General features: G+C 42.7%; 1 pseudogene; it reads left to right on the top strand.

Annotated features, from left to right (window-relative positions):
- The first annotated feature begins 473 nt into the window (after positions 1 to 473).
- LOC103264851 lies at positions 474 to 1,012 on the top strand (annotated as a pseudogene).
- Positions 1,013 to 13,889: the final 12,877 nt, after the last annotated feature.

The following is a 13,889-nucleotide window of genomic DNA, read 5'->3' on the forward strand; positions in this document are numbered from 1 at the left end:
CTGGCAGCCCAGAACGAGGTGGTATCTAATACTGGGCGCTGTGACTATGCCTTGGCATACAGCTCAGCTGCTTCTGGAGTCCCACCTTGAGCACACGTGGGAGTTTTTGGGTCCTGTCCACACCCCGTGGGGACTGAAAATGGCCCAGAAAGCTAAGACTCTGTAACTCTGAACTCCCGGCTCCTCTCCACCAGTGTGACCGCGCTGAGTGCAGGGCTTCTCTCACCATGGCTGCTTCCAGACTTGGCAGCAACCCTGCAGACATTCCCTCCAGGAATCTAAATGGCAATCAGAGCAAAGGCCTCCTTGCCCTCGCCAGTCCCTCCAGCTGGCCCACCCAACAATCCCCACCCCTTCTGCCACAATGCCCTAGGCTGGGGGTGTGGATGTCTCTCTTCCTCCTCCTGGGTGGTCTGCACACATTAGAATGACCCAAGGGTCTCCACATCCCGCCTGGCGCCTGGTGTGCACCCATGGCGGCCTTGCACCTGCGCGTGGAGAAGGACGCACTGACCCTGCGGCTGCTCGAGGAACTGCAGGAGCTGGAGGCGAAGCGGGCGGTGCTGAACGCCGGGGTGGAGAGGAGGGCTGGCTCGCGCTAGCCAAGGCGCGCTACGCCACGGGTGCCAAGTCCGTGGGAACGCTGCAGTACGCGTCCGCCACGGAGCCCCCGGTCTGTATCCAAGCCAGCGAGACCCAGGACGGACTCCAGACATTCAGGATGGTGACAGCTGGCGCCCGGATCCCCAAGGAGGTGGAGCCCGCAGCTCTACGCAGGCCCAAGAGTCCCACTAGGACCCCAGACCCGGAGCCCTCCAGGACCACCCAGGATCCGCTGAACTGGTTTGGAATCCTGGTTCCTCGCAATTTATGGCAGGCCCAAGCTAGCTTCCAGGAAGGCCTGCAGCTGGCTGCAGACATAGCCAGCCTCCAGAACCGCATCGACAGGCATCAAAGCCAGCTCTGAGGGCTCCAAGAGAAACTCAAAAAGCTTTAAACCGGGGCTGCCTGACCTACGCCCGCAGACATGGGGCAGCCAGCACAGCTATTCTCAGATGTTGTTGCTTGCTCTCAGGCTTTCTTCACAAGGAAGTACCCCTACCCCACCTCAGCTAATGTCCCTTCCATGTCCCTGGTCTGCAGGTTTCCAACTTCAGTGCGTGTGAAGTTTGAAGGGTAAACTGGATAGCATTGAAAGCCACTACTTTAAAACCACTTCCAGGCCCATGATCCCATAGGACAGACTGATGTGGGGCTGCTGCCTATTAGTGGACATTTGGACAACCTTATAGGTGACTTGGCTGTGCTTTCATTACTGGATGATGGAACGCTACAGGGATAGTGGTAGGGAAGGATAGGAAGTAGTGCTTCATGTGCACTGGATCCCTAAAACTTTCTTTCGGAGAAAACCATGCAGGGTTAACAGATCAGGACATGATTTGAATACATAAGAATATAAGCACCTACAGGGTCTGAGGCAGGAAGTAAAAAAGATCTGACCTAGATTTTTAAGGGAACTCTGAAGGGGTCCAGCCCCTTTGCCAGGTCGTGAGATCTCCTGAAGGAGAGACGGGTAGGCGAAAGACGAAAATCTTTTACTCGGACACCTGCTTCCTGAACAGATGACATCCTTTATTAGTTAACAGAAAGCTTTTATAGCATTTGTAAAAGGGGCAAGACAAAGAAAATTCCTTCATGTACATATGCTTTAAAAGTTACCACCATCTAGCGGTCTTTAGAAGAAACGAATAAGCCAAAAACACTATCTACTTTCAGTTAATGAGTCTTGAGATAAGTGTAAAAGGAGTTTCACTTAAACTAAACATAATGCATACAAGGTTTACTTTGACTTCGGTTCCACATCACTTGTCTAATTAAAAAAGCCTTAAAATCACTAGTACAAAACTATAGATTGTACCTAGTGATAGTAGGAATATGAAGCCCATTAACTTGACCAAAGAACAGTGGCTAGCATTTAAAGAATAACTATGAAAGTCACTTACTGTGAAGATACATACACTAATCTTTACTCTGAATAAACATATGAAGTGAACTAAACATAATGAAATAAAACTAACACAACTAAAATTATTATGGTTGCATAATTGCCAATGAGCTTTTAAGTTTAGGATAATGGTGATTTGGCTGTTTTCCCTTATGCTTGGCAAAATCCTGGAAAACATCTTTGTCTTAAGATAGGCAGTGGAGCAATTATTATTATCTTTGAGGCACCAATTTTATCATTGTGTGAACTTAAACTTATGAACTTAAAACAATCTTCAAAGTAGCTATAAAACACTAAACTATAGCACTAAAACTTAATGACTCAAAGTAAAAACCTTGTTAAACATAACCAGAGCCTAATAATTTTTGTCAACCCTCATACATATGTATATTGAATATATAAACTTGTATGATATTACATTTACCAATTATGATTAATACATGGATAAAACAATTATCATGTCAAGAATAGCACTGCCAGCAACTCTCTTCAAAGGAGTCCCACATTACAGTCCTTGAAGTGCTTCAAGAAAGTTCCCAGGTGCATGGTCCTTCATGTAGCAGTTCTTCTCTTTTGGGCTTTTACGACCTTCAAAGCTTTTGCAATCGCCTTTCTTGTCCAGGTGTCTTCGTTACTTTTCTCTTATCCTGCAGTGTTTATTTCTAAAGAAAATTCAAAAGAAGCTTTTAATGACATTTCCCAGGCCCCCAAGGTTGCTTTCTGTATTTAGTTAATTATCATAAACGTATCTAATTAGTATATTATGAATTCAGTGAAAACCCACTCTATAAACATTTACTTAAAATTTAACTATAGAATTAAGTAAAAACCTTAACGATTAATCTTTATCCTAAGTCTGTGAAGACAGTATTATAAATCACCTACATAACTCCTAGATAAGTGTTAGAACTTATAATGAGCTCATAATGAACTTACCATAAACTTGTACTTCTAAAAAACCTTATGTCTGAACACTAAGCTGCGTAATTCTAAATCAAATAAGGAGTGAATATACTTATATCATTTTTTACTCAAGCAATATCTAGTAACTTATAACCAAGCGAAAGAAAGCATTCTTGATGTGCTTCAGAGTTTAACCCCTGCATATGTTAGAAAAGGCCAAGTGGCATAGTGGGAAAATGGGAAAATGAACCATGACATTCTCAGGTTAGGTGTGAGTACTTTGCATAAACATGCCATTTTCTTCTTCCACGACTGCACAGAATTTCTTCAACCGTATCAAACAGCAAAGGTGGAAGACAGAAGGGCCTCAGCTTCCTAGGCCCGCCCTGTGGCCCGGGGTCTTCGGCCCACCGGGACCCTGTCAATCATGTGGACCTCCAAGGCTGGCTCCCAACAGAACTCAAGGAGGAAACCTTCCAGGTTTTAAAAATCCTGCCTTTATCTCACCAGGAAGACCAATCCTCTCTTCATTTGTCGAAGGGCCAGTTGTCTTCCGTGAACTTCATTTTTCTATGGGGTTGTTGATTTTTTTTAATGATTTCTAAGAGCTCTTTGTGTTTGGGGGAAAACTAGTCCTTTCTTCATAATATGAGATATAAATATTTTTTCTCCCAGTTTGTCTTTTAACTTTGCCTTGCCTATGGTGGTGTTTTTTGACTTTTATTGTAAAATAAAACACATTGTATCAAACTGCACAGAACAATTGAATAACTAAATGAATAAAGTGAAAGCTATGGTTAAAAAAAAAAATGACCCGAGAACTTTTCAAAGGGTATGTTGTCTGTCCCACCCTCTCAACTCCACCCACCAGTTCTGACTTAACTGCTCTGAGGAGGTCCCAGGCATGGGTAGCTTTAAAACCAACACCTAAGTGATGCCAATGGGCAGCCAGGGTTGTTAGCCACTGTTCCAGGCCTGGTGTTCTCACATGTCGCTGCTAATTAGAGTCATCTGGGGGTTTAAAAATCCCAACACCCAGGTCTCACCCCAGACCAATGAGCTCGACATCTCCAGGGCAGGCACTGGGAATTCAAGGCTCCCTGGTTACTCTAATGCAGCCTAGTGCGAGAATCAGGCTCTTCCAAGTCAGAGCATCTTGAACATGAGTGTATCTACAGTCATCTGGGGCCCTTGGGAAGATGCAGATTGGGATGGAGCTTCAGAATCTAGAAATTTTTTTTTTCGAATCAAGGTCTCACTCTGTTGCCCAAGCTGGAGTGTACCATCACAGCTCACTGCAGCCTCTACATTCCTGGGCTCAGGTAATTCTTCTGCCTCAGCCTCCTGAATAACTGGTACTACAGGTGTGCCACCATGTCCATCTAATTTTGGGGGATTTTTTTGTAGAGACGAGGTCTGGCTATGTTGCCCAGGCTGGTCTTGAACTCCCGCCTCAGCCTCCCTAAGTGTTGGGATTACAGGCATGAGCCACCACACCCCACCAGGTCCTATTTCTTTAAGCTACCTTGAGTCTGATGTTCAATGACCTAGAGCCCAGTCCATTCCTGAATAGTACATTCGCTGACTCCTCTGATGGAAGTTGTTGTGCTGTACTCATCTTCTTAGACATCTTTACCAAACCCTTAATTTTACTGATGCTGCTAATAGGAATGGTTGCTGTCCATGCCAATGACCATCGGTATTCAAATCCAGCTTTGCTGCTTCCTAAATTCTTTGCCAACTTGTGCCTCCCCTGCTGTAAAATGGGGAGGGAGGGATGATAGCCCATATCTCACTGAGTAGTAGTTAGAATTAAGTAAGATTTATATGTGAAAAACTTAGAACAGTGCCATAGTATACAATACGTCTTAGCCAGTATATGCTTATTTGCTTACAGTAAAATTGTTTTGGACTGAAAGTTTTTGTTCCCCACACCACCACAAAATTCATATGTTGAAGCTCTAGAATTAGATGAGGTCCTGAGGGTGACTCCCTCTCTCTCTCTCCCTCCCTCTCTTTCTCTCCTTCTCTTTCTCTCTCTCTCTCACTGTCACTCTCACTCACTCCCTCCACACTGCCAGAAGAGAGTTCTTACCACAACCCAACTTTGATCTTGGTTCTCTGATCTTGGCCTTGTAGTCTCTAGTACTGTGAGAAATAAATTTATCTTGCTTAAGCCACCCATTCTCTGATATTATGGCAGCCCAGACTGACTGGTACAAAACTATTCTATTCTGATTATCATGTAACCATTTCAGATATATTGATAGTCATTATAAACAGGTAATTGTGAAATTAACTATGTTTTCAAGGAAGTGTAACTATTGTTAGGGTAGAGAGGGAGCAGATTCAATACCTTATTTAAAAGATTAAAATCTGTCTAAGACATTGAGAACAATCCCAACCACAGAATGTGTATACTATATGGCAGTACTTAAAAAAAAGTGACTCTGGATTGGGATGTGTCTCATAATAGGTGAGATCTTAGATTAGATCTGTGGCTTTCTTTTCTTTTTTTTTTTTTTTTGAGTTGGAGTCTCACTCTGTTGCCCAGACTGGAGTGCAGTGGCCGCTTCTGGCCACCGCAGCCTTGACCTGCTGGGTTCCAGCGATCCTTCCACCTCAGCCTTCCAAGTAGCTGGAACTACAGGCGTGCGCTACCATGCCCGGCTAGTTTTTTGGTTTATTGTAGAGACGAGTTCTCACCAAATTGCCCAGGTGGGTCTCGAACCCGCGGGCTCAGGCAATCCACTCACCTCAGCATCCCAAGGCACGGGATTACAGGCTGAGCCACCGAACCCGGCTGAGATCTGTGGTTTTCAACCCTCACTGCACATTCAGATCATCTCGGGAGATTGTAATAGATACTGCTGCCTCGACTCCACCCCTCTGATGTTCTATTTAACTGGTCTGGGGTGGGGCCAAAAGATTGGTGGCAATCTTTAAAACCCTCACCTGAAGGCAGTGCACAGCCAAGGGCCAAGCCTCGTTGCACTAGATAAAATACTTCCTGTGTGTATAAATATGTTTACTCTGGGTTGAGGCCTCTTGTGAGGATTATTTAATAAGTAGAACCCAGGAAGAAAGATGACTATTTCATTGGTGCTTGATGAATATCAGCTTCTCAACAGGCAATCCCTGGCTAACTTGTCATGTACTTCCTCCACCCTCCTGCTCGTTCATAGGTGGACATGAGTTAGGAGCAGTTGTGTCAGTCACTGGGATAGCTGTGACATCAAAACTCAGGGAGCAGAGGGATTACAATACTGTATGACAAAGAGCCAGAAGGAGGGCGCTTGTAGCTTCTTGTCCTTTGATTTCAGTAGTACCAGGTCTCAGGAGCAAAATATTGCAGGTGCTGAGAAACTGAGAACTTGACAGTGTTTATCTCATCCGGGGCCATGCTCCACGCAGAATTTCATGAAACCTTGGGGGGAAGAGCCAGAGGTACAAGTATCTTAAAAGGGGATGAGTTATTTTGTGGAGTCTGCTGGTTGATGACAGAAATGACAGCCAGTGAGTAAAAAAAGCCTGAAGCCAGGCTTTTTTTGGCCGTCCTTTTAGTGACAACATTGAACATATTCCTGCTTAGCTATGGATGTCACATCTCACCCCATGTGTTCTCATTCGTGGTTATGAAGTCATCACCTTTCAGAGACACCAGACACTTGGGCGTGTTGACGCAGGGATTGCTCTTCACTGTCTTGGGATGAGAACTGTCCAGATAGTAAGAAAGTTGATCCTGTGTTCGTATCGTGGGGGCCTGCCTCTGCCAGCTCCCTCAATGCCACATGGCAAAACACACCGTGGGACTGTGGTTCTAGTTGGACCAGTTCATCCTCACATTTTGTTTTCCTTTTGGCTGCAGGCTTATCTTCCATCAGCGGGCGCCTCCCCATGAGATGTGGCTCTGTGTGTGTAACCTGAAGTGCGCTGAATTCCTTGGATCTGAATCTGAACCAGTTTGGGTCTCACAGTGAGACAGCACCGTCATGCCACAGATGGTAGCCTTTCCTTTTGTGCAGGAAAACTCGATCCAGTCTGTCTCAGTATTTGCTGAAAAGACCAAATCACTGCGTGACTCAACTCTATACCCTATCATCCTAAAAACAGACTCTCAAAACTGATAGCAAGCCTTGCCTTTTTTATCCTGTATGAGCACGACTACTCAGAAGGAATTAAGTTCAAGCAAGGTAACAGCAGTACAAAGAGCCCCATTTCATTCTGCCCAGAGGAATTAATTTTCTTTCCTTCAAGTCCTGCCCATGATAACCCGCAGGTTAAGGAGACGAGAGCTCTCCTTTATTGAAATGCAGTTCTATTTAAAATTCCTTTGGTGATATGATGAAATGTTAGTAGTGAAAACAAAGGCAGCTGATTGAGAGGCAGAGAGGCCTTTGGAGTTGAGGGCTGATTTGCCCATTCCTGGGGATGAAAGAATGCTTTATTGGGCTTCAACTTTGGGGTGTCCTTGGATTTGTTTTCTGGATGTTGGGTAGGCATGATTAACCCAAAAGAGGAGCCACATGTCATTCTCCAGGATCATCTGAGGGGCTTTCTCTCTGGAGACTAACAACCATGGCCCTGTATTTGGTTTCTGCAGTGAGCGAGCCCCTGTAAAAGGCACTCAAAGAACAGTCCACGAGCTTTCGGATCAGGGTTTATAGGCAGCCGGGAGCTACTGGTCGGATCACAGAAGCCGGAAGGTGGCAGAGGATTTTTGGAAACAATGGCTCCCTCATCTCCATCACTAGCCTCACCTGTCTGCCTCCCACAGCCAAGCAGTTGCCAGGGCCTACCTATACCTTACTCTGGCGAGTGTTCCAGTGGGAACCCTCAGTGTAGGACTTTGTCTTCTGGAAGCTGGACAAGCACTTGACACTGGTGGGAACTGAAATCTCCAGAACAGATGGTAACATGACAGCCCCCGGGAAGAGCTTGGACCAGAGATTTGGGGACACTGCCTCTCTCTGCCACAGAAGCTCTGCATATAAAATTAAAATACCTTCCAAGTTTTCTCCCGTATTAATGACTTTTGTAGAAGGATTTAGTTTTCCCTCCAGAAGAAAGGTGTTTCATGATTTGTAACCAAAGAGGGAAAAGGGTCACTCAGGCAGTGAGCTCTTTCAACATATTTTTGGAGGCCAGACGTGGTGGCTCACACCCGTAATTCTTTTGGGAGACTGGGGTGGGAGGGCTGTTTGAGTCCAGGAGTTTACAACCAACCTGGGCCACATAGTGAGACCTGGCCGTCAGATAGTTTTATAGTCCTTCCTTCCTCCCTCCCTCCCTCCCTTTTTTCCCTCCTTCTCTCCCTCTTTCCTCCCTCCCTCCCTCCATTCCTTTCTTCTTTCCTTCCCTCCTACCCTCCTTCTTCCCTCCTTTTTTCTTCTTTCCTCCCTTTCTTTCTCTCTTTCTTTCTTTTGAGCTGGGGTCTTGTCTGTCGCCCAGGTTAAAATGCAGTAGCACAATCATAGCTCACAGCAGTCTTAACCTCCTGGGCTCAGGTGTTCTTCCAGCCTCAGCCTCCAGAGTGCCTGGGACTATAGGCATGTACCACCACACCCAACTGTTTGATTTTTTTATTTTTGTAGAGACAAGGTCTCACTATGTTGCCCAGTCTGGTCTCTAACTCCTGACCTCAAGGATCCTCTTGCCTTGGCCTCCCAAAGTGCTGGAATTACAGGCATGAGCCACCCTGCCCAGCTGCTTCTTTTTTACTTTCTGATCTGAGGGGAGATTGTATTCAACTGACTGCTTTGAGCACCTCTTTTATTCAGTAAAATTACTGAAGGTGGCCAGGAGTGGTGGCTCACGCTATGGACAACATAGCGAGACCATGTCTCTTAAAAAAAAAAAAAAAAAATTGTAGAAATGGTGGAAAAAATTATTGACAGTGTCTCTTGTTCAGGTGCCAAATCAGTTGTTATATGGAAGATGATTTTGTGGAGTGCTGCCTTCTAAAACAGATTTCAACTTCAAGGGAAGTGAAACAGCAAAATTAACATCAGTGCAGACTTTTTTTTGGTTTTTAAACCTTAACACTTTTAAATCTCAAAACAAAAAGGAAATATTTTGTCATTACATATGCTTAACTTCCATAAGCTAAAACTTGAACTCGAGATGTAATTAAACCACATTTTATTACAAATGAAGAATATAAAGAAACATTAATTTAAAATTTGTACATATTCTAATAATATCTATAAACATTTGGAAAATATATAATTTCATGTACATCTTATTCAAAATGTTTTAGAACATTTCATATATATATAAATCATTTTTTCACAAAGTTTGTGGGAAGGTAAAAATAACATTTAGTTCAGTTTTTTGATTTTATTAAGAAAGATATTTTGCTGAATGATTTTGTATCAGTCATAATTGGATTCACTTTCACTTGGATTATTATTATCGTCATCATCATCTTTATTATTATTTTGAGTCAGAGTCTCACTCTGTTGCCCAGGAGGAGTGCAGGGGTACACTCATGGGCACCACAGCCTTGACCTGCTGGACTCAGGTGACCCTTCTGCCTCAGCCTTCCAAGTAGTTGGGACTACCATCCAAGCACACATCACCATATCCAGTTAATTTTTAAAATTTTATTGTAGAGACAAGGTCTCGTCATGTTGCTCAGGCTGGTCTTGAACTCCTGGACTCAAGCAATCCTCCAGGCTCAGCCTCCCAAAGTGCTGGGATTACAGGCATGAGCCACCATGACCAGCTGTCCTCACTTGTATTATTTGAGATGAGCAAATGTAACACAAATGGAGAAAAGATAAAGCAGATAAGAAAACTGGCACTCAATGATCCTTACCTCTCCAGTAATGACTATCATAATTAAAACATTGAATCAGAGAGAAATACCTTTTATCAAGTGCCTATTATATACCAGGCATGATACGAGGTGATTTCCATGAATTTGCTTTAATACCTTAAAAAATAGCTGTTAATTTAATTTCATGCTGCTAAATTTAAAGGATCTTATGAATATCCTATAAGCCAAATTTATAATAATAAAAATAATTAACCACTGACTTAAGAAAAACATTTTAAGACCAAAAAAAAAAAAAACTGAAACGGTTTTCTTCACAGAAAAAGGAAATGTTTTCCATTTATCCTGTGTGAGCACAACTTTGTGATCCTTAGTAACACATGTACAGATAGTCATACAATCAACCTTAAGGTCTGCGATAACAAAATCCTAACATATATACATAACACATAAACTACTAGTTAAGACTAATATAGTCTGAATACAAGGATCCAGCATTTTGTTCTTTCTTACAATATTTTCCTGTTTGGGAAAACACTTTTAGTGTTATATCCACAATAGCATTTTTTTTTTTTTGAGTTGTAGTCTCACTGTCATCCAGGCTGGAGTGCAGTGGTATGTTCGACAAGCTAGGCTCAGGCAATCCTTCTGCCTCAGCCTCCCAAGTAGCTGGAACTACAGGTACATGCCACTACACCTGGCTAAGTTTTTTATTTATTGTAGAGATGAGATCTCGCAAGTTGCCCAGGCTGGTCTCTAACTCTGGGCTCAGGCAATCCTCTCACCTCAGTCTCCCGAAGTGCTGGGGTCACAGGCATGAGCTACTGTATTCAGCTAGCATGTTGTTTTAATGCATATGCTCACCAGTGATATGAGTTTTTCAAACATTTCACTGTTTCTCCACATCCTTCAACTTTCTCAGTTTTCTTCCTGGGCATCTGTGTCAATGCCAGTTCATTTTCCAATCCAGGGTACACTTTGATCCTTTGTTCCAGGAGTCTTTGACATGGGCAGAAAGGACCAAGGGCAAAACTTTGTAGCAGGTGACACTTAAATGTCTGAAACTTCAATTCACTAGAGCAGAGAGTAACCACAGCCTCAGACTGGATGTGACAAAAAAATGTCATTAACTTCCTCTCCAAGAAGCATCCTGGGAAAACCAACGGAAATCTCAATACTCAGAAAGAAAAACATTAAAAGAATTTGTACAATTTTCAAACACTATCTTTTCGGAAGATACTTTTTCTACAAACTTGTGTTCATAGCTTATATATCTGATATACAATTCAAGTGAAACAGCAATCAACAGAGAAAACACTTATTTGACCTGAGATATCAACCCATAGATCTTCCATAGACGATTCGTTCTCAAAAATGTAGAACTCCCTGGATTGCACTCGACACTGAGCTGTGATAAAGGGGCTGTAACAGTATTGTAGGGCCTTAAGCTTTCTCAGGTTGTCATGTGAACATCAGGCCTACATCAACAGGACAGGGAGAAATGTTGAGTCAGTTTAACAGCATTCTGAATAATAGAGTTTACTGTTATCACCCTGGGTAGTGTTGAGCTAGCTTAGAAACAGAAATCCAAACTAACACCATTGATGTGAAGGCAAAAAGAAAAATTCAGTCAATCTGAAAGATTTATTTTTTTAATGGCAACTTTTGGGTTAGAATTTTTGTTTTGCTTTGAGAAAAATAAGTTTAGAAATAAGATAGCCAATTTCTTTTTGATAAGAATCAATAAATGAGGACTGGGTACGGTGGTTCACACCTATAATCCCGGCACTTTGGGAGGCCAAGGTGAGAGAATTGCCTGAGCCCATGGGTAGTAAGACCTCATCTCTACAACAAATTTTTAAAAATTAGGTGGGCATGGTGGCACATGTCTGAAGTTCTAGCTGCTTGGAAGGTTGAGGCTGAAGGATCACCTGAGCCCAGCAGGTCGAGGCTGTGGTGGCTGTGAGAACGCCACTGCACTCCAGGCTGGGTGACGGTGAGAACTCCAACTCAAAAAAAAAAAAAAAGAATAAGTGGTAAGAAACCTGTCCGTGACATTAAGGACTACCAAAGATATTATTTCTGACATGCATTGGAAATAAGAAAAATGTTATAAAAGTTTTTTTTTTTTTCCTGAGTCAGGGTCTCACTGTGTCACCCAGGCTGGAGTGCAGTGGGACGATCATGGTTCACTGAGCCTCAAACTCCTGTGCTCAAGCAGTCCTTCCACCTCAGCCTTCCGAGTGGCTGGTACTACAAGTGTGCGTCACCACACCCAATTAATCATTTGAATTTTTGTATAGATGGGGGGTCTTGCTATGTTACCCAGGCTGGTCTCGAACTCCTGGACTCAAGCAATTCTCCCACCTTGGCCTCACCAAAGTGCTGGGATTACAGATATGAGCCACCAAACCTGACTGGTTTTATTTCCTTCAGTGGTTTCTGAGACCTTAATATTGTACCTTCCAGGAAAATCAATAAATGGTAGGAAATCTGTCCATTACATTAAAGGCCACCAAAGATGTGATCCTGCCAAGCATTGGAAATAAGAAAAATGTTATGAAAGTTTTTTGTAGTTAAGTCTCTACCCTATGTTCCCAAAGCACTTATCAATAAAACTGTATGAAAAACATGGTCAAGATGAAATTTAACAGAAAAAGACAATCTATCACTCATTGTGGTAGGATATAGCTATTTTTCAAATTTTAGTAACTATTTATAATTTCCTTAATAAGGGTGAAAGTAACACATTTCAAGAAAATCATTATGATAATTTGTTCATATTTTTTCACAAAGATTTTGCTAGTTGTTTCCAAACAGTCTGTGGAAAACCCACCCTACAGGGATAAAACATTTGAGAAAAATTGAAGTGTAAAATATAATTTTGAAATAATGTAGCAATTATCTTATAAAAATCCCTATATCAACCAGAAAAATAACTCAGGATGCTAGTAGAAGAAAGGAAGAAAAGTCAACCCAAGTAATTCCAAAGTGGGATTCACCTGGACTTTTCCAGAAATTTCATCCAGGCCTGAGCTAAAGGAACCTGTGAACACAGTCATGTGTGGGTATTTGTGTTTTTGTAAAAAGAAAAACATTTGTGTTTCCTTCCCCTGAGATCGAAAGGGTTGTTCTCCTTCCTCTATCTTCCTGCCTTAAGCTGGTACTAAACTCCTGTGACACGTCCATAAATTATAATTCAGAAGCTCTTCGTTGGTGGGTGTGTCCTGTGTATTCTCGCCCACTAAGGAACAGGTTTCCAAAGCAGGTCTGGGTTTTTTTCTCTCTCTCAAATACGTTAACCATTAGCTATCTCGTTCAAAAAGAAGGAAGTTGCAGACGGGAGAACAAAGCACCAGTGATTGCATTGCTCAGTTTTAATAACTTGAAATCATGACTCATGAGAGCCTGTGACTGATATTCAACTTATCAGAACATAGTTAACTTTATCTATATTTATGAATTGCCATGAGTCTAAGAATAGCCACCAAAGAAAGGTAGAGCCACCTGGTAGAGTCAAATATATTGTGACCAAAAGAAAGATGATTCTGGGACACATGTAACTCTTTGACTTCTTTTATGCTTAGGGAATATTTGTAAGTTTGAGGAATGAAAAGCAGCAGAAGTCTTCTGAAGGAGGATCTAATGATTTAAATCTCTTTCTTTTCTTTTCTCCTTCCTTCCTTCCTTCCTTCCTTCCTTCCTTCCTTCCTTCCTTCCTTCCTTCCTTCCTTCCTTCCTTTCTTCCTTCCTTTCGAGGCAGGGTATCACTCTGTTACCCAGGGTGGAATGCAGTGGCACAGTGGCACGATCATAGCTCACTAAAGCCTCAAGTTTCTGGCCTCAGGTGATCCTGCCTCAGCCTCTTGCATAACTGGGACTACAGGCGTTTACCACCATGCCTGGCTAATTTTATTTTATCTTTTTTATAGCGATGGGGGGGTTCTCACCATATTGCCCAGGCTGGTCTCGAACTCCTGGCCTCAAGAGATCCTTCCTCCTTAGCCTTTCCAATGCACTGGGATTATAGGCGTGAGCTACCTTACCCCACTGATTTTCAAATTTGTCAGCCATTTTTACTTGGCCTCACATCTCAATGATTAGTTAGAACTTTAAGTGTGCTAGCATTCCTAGAAGTCCTTTTAAGGAGCCACCATTCCTTCTCTTCTCCGAGTGTCTTGTGTTGGCTAACATTCAGGTTTT

The sequence above is a fragment of the Carlito syrichta genome, unplaced genomic scaffold (genome assembly GCF_000164805.1).
Source record: "Carlito syrichta isolate Samal-C Ts95f unplaced genomic scaffold, Tarsius_syrichta-2.0.1 Scaffold305745, whole genome shotgun sequence".
NCBI lineage: Eukaryota > Metazoa > Chordata > Mammalia > Primates > Tarsiidae > Carlito > Carlito syrichta.